The following is a 14,242-nucleotide window of genomic DNA, read 5'->3' on the forward strand; positions in this document are numbered from 1 at the left end:
CATACTTGCTGGCGCCTCCTGGATAATGAGCAGTGCTCAAGAAATTTGCAATATCCGCAAACCAAGGAAGTGTACAATCGGTCAAAAATAATGCTGCATCAGGCAATTCATCATCCACTCCCTCCTCAATATCCTCAGTCAAAAGCCGAGAAAGATGATCCGCCAATACATGAGATTTTCTAGGACGAGTAACCACCTCAAAATCAAACTCTTGAGAAAGTAACATCCATCGAATTACTCGCCCCGCAAGATCTGTCTTGTTCAAAAGGTATCTTAGTGCTTGATGATCCACATAAATTGTAAAAAACTTGCCCAATAAATAATGTCAATATTTATTCACGGCAAATACCATGGATAAACATTCCTTCTCCGTTGTAGTGTAATTTCTCTCTGTCTCTGTCAACTTGCGACTCGCATAATAAATCGGATGGTCTATCTTCTTATCGTCTGCTTGACAAAGAACTGCTCCTACAGCTGTGTGTGAAGCGTCTGCATCAATATGAAAAGGTTTAGACCAATCTGGGGGTATCAAAACTGGTGCTTTTATCAATCGATCTTTGATCGTATCAAAAGCCTTCTGACAATCTTGTGACCATTCAAAGGGTACATCCTTCCGAAGAATAGTTAAAGGGTTTACCATCGAAGCAAAATTCAATATGAATCGGCGATAATAATTAGCATGTCCCAAAAACCCTCGTAATTGCTTCATGGTTGTAGGAGCAGGCAGATCACGTATCTTATTGATTTTACTATCATCCACAGTAATGCCCTCAGATGAAATCACGTGACCTAACAAGATTCCTTTCTTAATGCCAAAAACACATTTCTCATCTTAACTAGGCATGTGCTGCATTGACTATATTTTTTCTCTTTAATGGTAGGTAACAGCTTGGAAGTGCTTAAGAACTCTAGTGGAAGGAACTTTTCTCCCTTATTCCTGGGTTATAATGACCATAATAGTCTCGATTTTCATGATGAGCCTGGGGAGGGTTTTCAAATCATTGCTTTTGAAAAATGATGAAAAAAAGAAAAAAGAGAAGAAACAAGAGGAAGGAAGAAAAATAAAATTCAAATGTATGTATGTGGTATATGTGGTCTATCGCCTTAATGTTTCTTGGTAGGTGAGGAGAGTCATGGTGGCAGGGTTGTCAGTACTCTAAACCGATGCCTTGGGCTGTTTTGGGATAGCCATCGTCATGTGAGCTTGGTAGGTTCTTGGAGTCAACCTAGCCGGGTGGCAAGGTCCGAGAATCACAGCCTAGTTTCATATGGGGTGGTTGCCATTGTGGTGTACATTTGGTTTTTCTTTTAAAAATAAATCAAAAGAGAAAAAAAAAATTGGAACGAGAAAGGCATGGTTATGATATAAGGGAATTACAATCAAGCAATGACTTCCATGGTTAGTTGTGCTACTATTGTTTTTATGAAATATGGAAGTGAGTGGAAGGTAGTTTTCCTAGAGTTTTGTAGTTATGGATGGGTTGTTTCCTATTTGTTAAAGTGGAAATATTATAGACATAGTGAGGATGTTGTGGTAGTTGCTAATTTTTTACTGTTTTTGGGATTTGATGTTTGCTTAATAAACCTTTTTGGTTTATCTATTGGTTAGTGTTATATAAGTTCTTGTAGTGGTGTTTGCAACTTGGATTTTTATTCACTCATTTATGTGTGCTGATGTGAAGGTGTTGAAGGTTTGTTTTTGTTTTTGTTTGTTTGTTTGGTATGGTATAATTCAAGTGTATGGTTGGTGATTGTTTCAGAGTGATGAAGTGGAGATGTGATGCTAGGCAGTAGTGATGGTGAAGAAGTTAAGTGTGGGGGAAGCTGTAAAGTGAAGTTGCTGCTGTGTTCGCGAGGACGCTCACATTTCAGTGTGGGGGGATGATGACCCCTGGATAAGAGCAATTTTTAGCAATTTTTAGGGTTTACATAGGGTCAATTGTGGTTATTTTAGGTGCATTTTCATGGTATTTGAAAGCATATGTGTGTGGAATGTCATGGTATTTGCATGCATCATGATGGTCGATGTTGTCCATTGGTGTAAGCACATTGCATGGGAATGGTGACGATTAATATTATTTTGTACATAAAGAGGAGGTTGTATGTAAGTGGGTAGAGAGAAGAGAGAGATCGAGGGGAAGAGAACGAGGGTTAGTATGGTTAGGTGGGAACGTAAGTTTGAGACCTTAATGTGCTTAGAAATGAAAAGGTTCAAATAAAAAATGGAGGGGTGGGTAGTTTTAGCACCCGTTGGTACCCTCTTGAGAGAATAAAATAGAAGAGGAAGAGAGGAAGCGCTTCTTTCTCTGGCTGGCGTGAAGAACACGAGGAGGAGGAGGAGGAGGTAAGCCTGCACGTTTGTTTGTTTGTTAATTCTGTACATAAAGAGAGAGTATGGGTGTGTGCATGTCCTGTATGGAAGTTGGCCGCCTGCGCATCACAAGGAGGGGACACACGCAAGAGGCGACGGAGGCCTCTATGGTCAACGGCGACGATGGCCAGCGATGGCGGGTGTTGAGAGCACGTAAGGGAGGCCCGGCCCATGGGTTTCTTGACGCTTGCAGATTGCAGGGGAAGCGCAAACAAGATTTACGGAAGAGCTTGGAGGAGATGACAAGAAGCTTGGTTGCAAGAAGTGCAGAGAAAAACTCGAATGCTGCTCCAACAATTGGCAGAGAGGAAAGAGCAGGTCGATGGAGAAGGAATAGTTGAGGGTGCAGTTATGGCGTTGGACAGAAAGTTGTCGCTCTCTACACATCATTCTGTGTGCTCGCTCCACGTCATATTGTTGCAGGGTTTCAATTCTTTAAGTTCATTTTTATCTTTTATTAAAATATCATCACCTAATTCTAAGGGATCATTCGCACCAAGGCAATGAAACACACACACACATTTTATCAATATGGGCTTGGGTACTAAAAATAATCCTTACGCCAGAGAAATTTTCTGCACCATAGCTAGGATGTGCCGGGTGGAGGGCTTGATTACTAAATGTTTTGTGTGGGCGAGCATAGTGAAAAAATTTGGATGGGGTTTCATTTGGGGTCAAAAGAAGGGGTTTCCATTTTGTTTCCATGAGGGCGGGTGAGTGTTCTTTTGAGCAAAGGGTTGATGTTGTACATCCTTATCCTATGTCATTTGAGTGAGGTGGTGTTAGTGTGTAAGTTTAGAGATGAGTGACTGAGTGAGTGTGATGAGTGTGTAAGTTACGATTGGATATCACCAATTGTGATTGTACCTAAGAAAAATGGGAAGCTTGGCATGTGTGTTGATTTGAAGAAAGTGAATCTGGCTACTCCATAGGGATCACTACCCATTGCCATACACGAAGCATGTTTTGGAAAGAGTAGATGGGGGCGGAAGTTTACATCTTCCTAGATGACCTTTCGAGATACAATCAGATGTCCATTGCATCAAAAGACTATTAAAAGGCATGATGTGAGATTAAGCTTGACAATGATTAAATGAATCACACAATGGAGATGGTTATCACACAATCACACTCACACCACTAGAGCAACATATGCAACCACCAAGATAAAGATGAGACGTAACCAATGAGCAATAGGATGTACTCAAGGTCATCACAAAGCATCACATAAACACATGCTAATGAAAATTCCAAAGAAGAGAGTATTTTCACAAAGGACCACTTAGTATATTAGCCACTAAGGAAGTACACAAAGCATGGGCTTTACTCTCTCCACTTAGCTCCATGAGAGTGAGTATTGTGCCCTATTTATATAGTCTCAAGAGAGGGGGGCACCTAGATGCCATGAATCTCTCCACCTCCCTTAGATTTTTCACCATAATCACCTAAAAGGTGATGCCTCAATCAGGGGAAAGTATCTACTAGGCCTACACTCAATCACTCTAGTAAATGAGCCTTCTAACCTTAGAACAAGACACTCTAAGGTACCACTAAGGATCTCACACTAATAATGGATGCTAGATCACATAATTTCTAACACCCTCCCTTGATCAAGCATCCATACCACGCAGGGTGTGCTTGGATCAGATCTATCACTAAGATAAAAAATACCCCACGGGCTATAAAATGTCATACATGACAACTGCTAGTAGAAGAGAAGTTTACCTCCTCCTTCTCTGGTTGCTTATCCTTGCCCTTCTCTTTCTCCTCTTCATCCTTCTTCCTTTTGAAGCAATATTTGATGACGTGGCCCTTATTTTTGCAATAGTAGCAAGTCCGAGGAGCCTTGGTCTTATTGTCCTTGACTATAGGCATAATAGGCATGCTCCACTAGAATTGGTATATTGAAGAAACTGAAGCTTTGGAACCCTCCATGATGTGGGTTTCCTCCAGAATGAGGGCAGATGTCACTATGGTAAGAGTATGATTGGTTTGATTTGCTATCACTGAGACACACTTCTCCTAACAAGGAGGCATGCTAAAGAGCAACACATAGATGGCCTCCTCTTTATTTAATGGTAACACCTGCACCACTGAGTTGATCAATCAGACATCGAATGTCATTGACATGAGAAGTAACACTCGTTTTGTCATCCTTTTCCATCCTATAAAGTTTGTCCCTTAAGAAGAACCTAGCAGTTGCATTAGTTTGCCCAAAGATGGAATTGAGAATAAGCCATGCTTCATTGGAAGTCTTTTGCTGAGCTCACTTGATGGATTTGGTTGTCACCTAGCCCACAAATGACGAGAGATAATGTTTTGGAGTCTAAATTGGTCCACTTGCATTAACCCCATTTATAGCGGTTAACTAGGTGGATGGATTCAATGGGCCCCATCAGATTTTCTCCCCATTTATGGCAATTAAATGGGGGTGGATGGCTTCAATGGGCCCCATCAGATTTTCTTCAAAGAATTCAAAGTCATTACAAGTGATTGGCATCAAAGGTTTTATTAGTCTACATCACTTTGTAATTTTGTCCGCCCACCTGAGTGGTTTTTTTGCACTTAATGCATAACTTATGATTTTTTTCGCTCTAATGAGCTACACACGATGAAAACAAGAGATGATCGAGCTAAGTGTGATCATGGCATCGAGTTCACATGTATACTAGTAGTCTAGCACACACTAGATGATATATTTACTCAATGTCCACATGTGCCTGGGTGTCCAACCACTTAGTAAGTTTGTAGTATAAAGGATAACTCATCTAATGAGAATGGACATTTCCCTTGTGTGAGAATAGAGAGCTCTTGCTTCTTCTTCTTTCCTCTATCTCTTATGTGTGAGTGAGTGTGAGCTTGAGGGCTTTCTCCACCTCCATATCTCCTTGCCCCGTGAGAGGGAGTTGTCCTTGATCTATCTATCAACATTGTTCAGTGAGACAAGCAATGGAAGATACCATTAGGGCTAGCTTCTACACATAGTGGTGGTTGGAAGGTCTCCCTTCTTGGGAAGCTGAATACGGGTATTACCTTGAGCCCCATGAAATATTAATCGGTGATTCTAAACCGAAAGCTTGATCTATGGGAGTGCTTGGGTACAATGCATTTCAATTTAATTGCTAAAGCATTTTGGATTAACATTGGCACCGCTATCGAGGATTTGTGGTTGTTATCCTAGCCCGTGTGGTAGTCTTTGGTGGTTTTTCAAGTATTTTTTCCATTATGTGAGCTCACTGTGTGAAAATACAATGAGTGGGAGAAGAGAGAGAAAAAAGGACAAGGTTGGTTCACTCAGGGATTTGAGTGGGTTATTTTATGTTTTTGTTATTAGATTTTGTGTTTTTCATTTGATTTGAGGTTATCGATGGTAATGTATGAAGTAGATTAGGGTTTATTTGATGTTTTCTCATTGGATTTAAAAAAATGGAATCAAAATGTCTATTTTGGCTCTAATTAATCTCTAATTTCTCTATTAATCAAAAAATTTAAAAAAATTAATCATAGGCATTGGATTCCTAACATTAATAGAAGCATTTAGATGCATTTTGTTAACTAAGATAAGAACTAATTAGGAGATAATCAAGTCATCATTTTTCAGCTATTTTTGAGCTCCCGAACTCAGAATTTGATTCCGTAAAGCACCATTGGAATCGAGAGATCGAGCTCTACAATCTTATGGGTTTAGGATTGTGAAAAGTTACTATTTTTAGATCTCTAATAAGGATTAGTGATGTAATTAATCATAATCTAGGCATATTTTTCTTATTATTTATGTTTTCACTTTGAATTTTAGCTTAAGATTTTGCATAGTAGAGTAATTTTTAATGCATTTGGTATCTTAGTGGTGCTTACAGGTGCAATTAAGCGCCATTGATGATCACATCTTTGGAGGTGTTTGTTTGGCTATGAACAAGAGGAAAGAGGACAAAGATCAACTGGTATAGTTGAATGCTAGCATTCCCAATTTCAACACGAAGAAGGTGAGTGTTTGGTGGGCAATTGGTAAAACTTACAAGCTCTAAACTCCTCACAACTCACATGCACTATATGTTACAGCATACCCTTTGAGGTCCCTAGAGTCCACAAGCACTTACACGACTATATATGCTACATCTATCTTCTTGGGACTAATTTCACTTATTAGGTTGATTTACAACATGTAGTAATCAAGTCTACGAATCAAAGATGGTGTGGATCAACTAAATCTTATAGGAGATTGGAGACCTTGGCTCTGCTGATGTGTGGACTTGTGTGGACGACCACTCAATCTATGGCTACATCCTCAAGTAAGTCCTAAACTCTATTGGTTGTATGCTTGAGGAGCCTTATTATGTTATATTTTAGCATTCCAACATGGTTGGGACCAATTTTGACTGGGTAGGAAGGGGTACGAATTAGAACAAGTGGAATATTGTTAAAAAGTTGCAATTCTCTGAACACTGCAATAACGTTTGATGCACAACCTAAAATGAGAAACTATTTGCATCAATGGAAATCTCATCTCTAGTACATAACTATTGGTTGTATGCTTGAGTAGCCTATTATGTTATATTTTAGCATTCGAACGCGGTTGGGACCGATTTTGACTGGGTAGGAAGGGGTACGAATTAGGACAAGTGGAAGATTGTTAAAAAGTTATAATTCTCTGAACTGCAATAACTTTTGATGCACAACCCAAAATGAGAAACTATTTTCATCAATGGAAATCTCATCTCTAGTAGATAACTTTTAACTACTACGAGTCAAAAGTTATGAGTTGTACAAATTCACCCTGTCTAGAAGAGTTGTCCACGCCTGGCCAAAAGTTATCCCATGCCTGGCATTTTCTCTTAGCTCAATAACTCTTTTTGAGTTCTAACTTTTGGTTGATGTTATAGAGACCTAGTACTAGGCCTATGTCAAGTATGACCTCAAATTGCTAAATTTAGAAATTGGCCAAAATTGGCAATATTGCTCTTTCTCTCGTTTATGCCTGGCTAAAAATAGCAGGTGGAATTTTGGAAAAGAAGACCTAAGGTTCTAAGATTGAAGATTAGTAGTTGGACATACCACGTATCAAATCTTGTCTCATTTCAACAAGTGTAGACCCATCTGAGGACCACTCCAAAATGAGCTTAAGCAAGGATACATGGCTGAGAATTAAGCATTTCTGGGCTGATTTGCATGAGTGGTCTATGCCTAGCCCTAACTTCTAAACGGCGGAGAGTCCGAATCACTTGAAACGTTGTAGGTGTGCGAAGAACCCTACTAGTACTTATACCAAACTTAACTGAGTGGTGAAGTGGCTATTTTTAGCAGTTCTACGGACCCCAAACCTTATGCAAGCCTCTTATCCACAACTGGATATAATTAGAAATCTATATGCCTATTCTAAGCAAACCTGTGTATAGAGGTGGTCCTTGCCGAGGTCTACAGCCCTGTCCAAACAGAATTCTATTATGACCACTTATATGTGAAGACGAAAGCCAGGTGTAAATGAAGCAAGATTCTTTCTACTTGTCCATGCCTGGCTCTAATTTCGTGCTTGGGTAGAGTTCTTGAAAACTGAATACACATAGTCATAGACGATGTCATGGACTACCCTCACACTAAATTTGGTTTAGTTTTGACATGGTAAGATTACTGTCGAGTTTTAGCTGTTCATGCTAAAATTAATAGGAATTAAAAAACTGGATTTGAAGCATCCACATCAAGCCTTGTACTCTAAATATACATCCTATCAAGTTTGGCTTGGTTGGGATTAGTTTTGGACTAGTTAGAGCCCATTTTTGTCTTCTTTAAGAGAGAAAAGCTCCCAAAATTTGTCTAACTTTGTGAAGCAGATTTGGGAATTGAAAAGCAATTTTGACAAGGCTATATCTTTTCTCTCAGAGATCTATTTCAGACACCGTCTGATACGGTGATAATTCGTCCATTGGAGTTTGGGCTTGTCAACTCACCATCTTAAGAAGAGCCTTAGAAAGCCTATACAGACTTGTCAAAAATAGCCATCTTGAGAGGTAAGTTTGCTAAAACTGGTTGTTGGGCACTTAGGGATCTGTTTTGAAAACCAAGCATATGGCTCAAGTCCTAACCTTGAGGAGTATCCACGCACTAGGTCTAAGTCTATTTTGACTACTTTGAAAAACAGTCAATACAGTTTATAATAAGAAAAAATTGGGAAAATGGGAAACAAATTGTGCAGCAACCACGACTTCGCGTGTCTCGAGTCACCCCAAGAAATTGGAACTTGAAGTAAGCAAGTCGGACATATGACTATGGCTGAGCTCAACAATGCCATAATAGAAAAATTAAAGGTCGGGGAAGGAAGAGAGACATCGAGGCATGGGTATAGTCACCTTTACCCCCACAAGGAATTGGTGTGGTGATCCATGTGCAGACTAAATCATACCACCACCGAATGTCCACAGTTAAGGGCAATACCATTACTTTATTGTGTGCATTGTGTAAAATTGGGAAATCATGACACATCAATGTGTAGATTTCCAAGGTTTCATAATGTGGCACAACTACCACCAAATAGAGTCCCATTGGCTTTTCCAACACCACCTATGCAGATCACTACCACTGCTGGGCAACCCAACTCTTCCTACTTACCTAGGGGGATGTTTCGGGTACAAGACGCTTCGCCCTTACCACCACCAGTTCTACTGCCACAACCACCACAAGCTAAGATCAATCAAGTAGTGCTTTAGAGCCATGAATTTCTTTGGGTGGTCCCATAAAGTTATCATTGTAATCAATGGCATTTTACGCACACTCATTGAAGGTTCTATGCCTTTGTTCATCCACCATATCATGAAATCTTTTAGTTTGTAAACCTTCTAAGAAGAGTGAGATCAATCGTGTCTGGCTAGGTTTCTCTTTAAATAGGTTCACACCTATTTATAAAGATATTTAGCTCTGTTGATATATTATGGAATCGTCTCTTCTTGTTTTTGTTTAAGAGTATTGAGCTGGTTCACTGAGCTCCCCTTGGCACCAATCTTGGTGTAAGAAATCAAAAAGGTTTGCTTCAAATCTTCATAAGTTTCTTTTCCCTCTGGTTCTAAAGTTTTGAACCATTTGGAGAACCATTTGGCAGCATCATCCAAATGCTCTGTTAAGACTCCACCAATTTATAGGATAGATGCCCAATTTAGTCTAGAAATTTGAAGGGCAAATAACCAGACACTCTAGCTTTTGATAAGAGGAAATTCAAATATTACCCTTCTCTTATTTCATCTTCAATCCCTCTCTCTATTCGGTTTCTATCGGTTTCATTAAACGAGAATGGTAACCTGTTGATTAAATTTAGGAAGGGACTAAATTCCTAAAAATATGTTCTCAATTCCCCAAAATAATCTCTAGTATACCAATCCCGAGAATATCCAAAAGTGGATGTAACAAATTCAACACGTTTAGTAAACCTCAATATGCAACACAATTGAATGTACACAAGGTTTTCTTCCCAACCTTGATCCCAATTGGTTTTTTGATAGCACTCCACCACGATCAAAGTAGTGTCTCTTAGCTCTACTACGTATGATTCTAAAACATATTGTAGTATTCTAAATTGAATACTGTCATGCAATTCACTAATGCTTACAAGCAATGGATGTGCTATCACATTGTTCATGAGTTAAAGCTTTAGGCTTAAAGTTTTTAATGAAACTATCCACATAGGTTTTAACATCTTCGAGTTGTGGCAATTCTAACATGATATCTTCATATTTGATTGCCAATTTACAGCATGCATCAAGAGTAGTTAACTGGGCTAGTACCAGGTAATCATGCATTTTATGGTCCCTAACTCCTCTCCTAAAACAAGGTAACAGTTGATCATCTATCAACCTTTCCTGAAATTTGCATCTTGAATTTAAGTGCTTCAGGGTGAGAGACATAGTCTCTCATCGACTCATCTTCCTTTTGTTTGATGTTATGTAGTTGTTCCACAGGGATCCATCTGTCACATGCAAAGCTGGGCACAAAAAAATTCTTTAATCTTGTAAAATTAACCTTGTCCTCAGGCTTAAGGGTTCTGAACCACTGATGAGCTTTTCCTTCTAACGTCAGCGAGAGAAGGCATGTATCATGGTCACGTCACTGACCGGTCTGCAGGTTTCACATGTAGATTCAAAAATCTCTACATGTTGGATAGGATCCCCATCCCCAGAGAACTTTTAGACAAGTTTTGAAATGATATAGGGTTTCATCTGGGAAGGTTGGGGTTCTAGAGTAGAGCCTAGTTCCCTGACCATCCCCCTACCCATCTCTGCTGCCATATTTAACAAGTCTGCCCTTGTGGTGGCCACATTAAGGTCCATGGCTGAATCGTTTCTAGGTCTCTGGGGAATTTCTCCCCCCCTTCCTAGACCTCGTCCCCTACCTGTATTGGCTCTTCTAGGTATCTCGGGTTCATGGCCCTTTGGTCTAGTTGTGGTACCCTCATTAAGACATTTTGGAGGTCATTCGTAGGGCCTTTTAGTAGAGAGAGAAAAAGGAGCACATCCAATCAAGAAGAAGGCAACATTACGTTGAAAAATAGGTTATTTCTTTTTTCTAAATCCAAAAACTCTTCTTTCTCACATCAAAATGTACTCTACTTACACTTGATAGTCACTTTTCACACCCGAATGCATTAAACACACCTACACTTTTCACACCCGAATGCATTAAACACACCTACACTTTTGTAGGGAGGGAAACTTCTATTCAAATCCATGTATTAAATACACCTTTTTGCAAAGGCGGGAAAATTCCCCCCTCTCAAACTTCCTCTCATCTCACGCTCTTTTCATTTCCTCTACCTTCTGTTGCACTCCATTTTCTGAAGCTTCAAGCTTTTGTACTCCATTCCTTCTTGAAAACATGGGTAGCAAATCTCGTTTTATATCATCCCAATTTCACCCCACTAATGCCATCATAGATGATTCAATTCCTAGGGCAAGGAGACCAAGATCATCAGTGTTTGCTATACTTGTATCCAACTCTCTCAATGCGCAAAATCAGTGGACTAAAATGCTAATCACAAGGGCACATGGGTCCTTATGCAGTCAAGGAAGAAAAGAAAGACAAGCAACAATTAGGGCGTCATGGAAAGGAAGAGTAAAAGACTTCAAGATAGAGACAGGAAGGACAATCATCAAGGAAGTCCTAGTGCAGCATATATATATATGCATAATGAGCTTGTGCTTGAGAATCCAGATGACATAAAATTACCCTCGCATAGACAAAACTATAAGTAAATCTATCACTTGTGTGAATCTTTCATTTTCTCTCATAATGGTCTAATGAATTGTGTAAACTGTCCACGTCTATGGTTGTAGATGTGTATGCCTCATCATATGAGGAGTGGGAGCCAGCTCATTGTATCATTGGAATTATGAATGTGGTTCACGAACACATTGGTTGGCTACAATATGAGGGAAGGAGCAACAAAAGCCTTGTAGATATAAGAATCTTTTTCTATGATCATTTCTACCATCTTCTCAACAGGAGACACAATCGTGACCGCTTGGAAGAGCTACCTTTGCAAGCTCAATGGAACTACATGGATTGGCCTATCCCATACCCCTCATAGTAATGGAGTCAGCAAAGAGCAAGCTCTTCAAGGATGTGCAACGCTCTCTACGAGGGAGCATTCCAACTTGTGTAGTAAAAATTATTGTTTACCTACCAATTACTGTGTTTGTGGAACTTTTTAGCTTATTTCAGGTGAAGATAGCAAGAACCATGCTTGTTTGCAAAGATTTGGACACATTCCTCTTATCAAGACTTCTTAATGAGGGATGGCCGAGTAAAGTTTTTGACGATATCCATTGTAACATTGCACTGGAGACAGTAGTTGCAAAGTACATGATTGCAACTCAAACTTTTATCTTGTCCTTCTGGTATAGCAAGTCCCGTTACATCAATGGAGAGTTGGTACCAATAGATCAAGAATCCACAAGTGCAATGGACAACAAAGTCATAGACATTGAAGTGATTGCTGAACTGGTGACAATTGTTTCTATACGAGGAAAATGTAATTTACAATAGCTACCGAATTATATTGTCGAAGAATCCTTGCAAGACACGCCAGCACACTTTAATTTCATTCACAATGGAAGAAAGGTCCTCCTTAGAAGGGAGCAACTAATACAATGTAAGAAAGGTCCTCCTTAGAAGGGAGCGACTAATACAATGTAAAGAATTGGGTAACACAGTCAAGATCATTCCTACTTGACAATACCCACTCCAATGTACTCTTCTGACATAATTAATCAAGTCTATCTTGTTAATGACACTCCTACTTAACATTACAAATTTGAATGTACTCTTTTAACATAATTAATCAAGAGCCTTTTGTTCGATGCAGTACTTTCAAAAAACAATTCAATGTATACTATTTTCCAAGACACATTACTTGAGTGAGAATAGAACAGTTGAAAAACATTACATTACAAAAAAGGATTTCTCATTACATAATCTTGTAAACATAGTCTTTTGATTTGTACAATCCATCTAAATATGTCTTCCAAATAAACATCATTTGCATTACCTTCGAAAAAAGGAAAGGGTGATATCCATGTTCCCATGGGATTGTACATAGCCTTATCAGGGGTATCATCAATTAATAATGTATTTCTCGGATTATATGGGTGTTGGATATCCACATAGCGCTTCATAAACTAAGGGCACCCCAGGTTTGTTTAGGATGAAAAACACCTGGGTCAATGTAACAATGCCTTTGGTTATATACAAAATACAATTGTGTTTCCTCAATCTTAGATTCTCTCAAAACTAGCATGACTAGAGGCCTCAAATTATGCGTCATCATTGAGGACCATATGGCCAATCTAAAGTGCTTAGTTACAAAGTTGATAAATTGATACAGTTTGGGCCTTAGCATGACATGCATTTCTCTGACTTTGTAATTCCCTATAGCACTTTGATCCAAAGCTCTTGGGCTATCTTTTGAGCAGCAATCCATTAACATCCAAGATAATAAGCCTCCTCGGTGTCTGGAACCATTATTGACATGATTCTAATCAATTTGAATATGATTGAAGCTTATAATCATTGTTAAGGGACAAAAATTTCTAATGGAAACAATTCTTAAAATTGAGTTGGTACATTACATCACGTAAATTAGGCTTGGGATCTTCATCAAGCTTGGGATCCTCACTAGCCTTGGCATCCTCATCAGACTTAGGTTCTTCATTGTTTGCCTCTCTACTAGGTCGGCCTCTGCAGCCTGCTTCTCATCTGTTTTCTCTTCAGGATTCGGCTCTGCCTCTTCATCTTGCTCTACCTAAGTCAGCCTTGGGATGTTCAATGTTAACCTCCACATTGGACCTTGGCTTTGCCTCTATGTACTAAGAGGGCTTTGCCTTATTCCCTACAGCCTAAAGGAGCATCTCGATGTCTACAGGATTGGGGAATTCGGCTGGTTCTCCTCAGACATCTTTGTGCTATTATATAGTATAAATCGTATCATGGTCACTCTGTACCGCTCCACATAGTTACTATCATAATTCTGTAATGCGGTCTGAAAAAACAAAATTCACAATGTAAGACCGCAAATCTAGCTAAATCAATGTCCACCCAATGATTCTTCCACTTACCTTGGACATGAAGGGATTCATGGAGGAGAAGAGACTCTGGAGAATATATTCTGCATGTATCATCGATCTCCACCACAGGAGTGTGAGTCTCCTTGCTTAGGCACTTGAACAGGCTTACACTTCATTGTCTCCATATAGGGAACCACGAACATGAAGAAGCCTTTTTATACACTTGCATAATAAATAAGCTTTCACAATAAGATACATTGAAAACTTCAAGGACCCATAGATACTAGAGAAACGTGCTTTGAATGTTTACTTACAGGCCTAACTCAAGATG

Source organism: Cibotium barometz, chromosome 21 (genome assembly GCF_041138505.1).
Source record: "Cibotium barometz isolate CiBa-2024 chromosome 21, ASM4113850v1, whole genome shotgun sequence".
Lineage (NCBI taxonomy): Eukaryota > Viridiplantae > Streptophyta > Polypodiopsida > Cyatheales > Cibotiaceae > Cibotium > Cibotium barometz.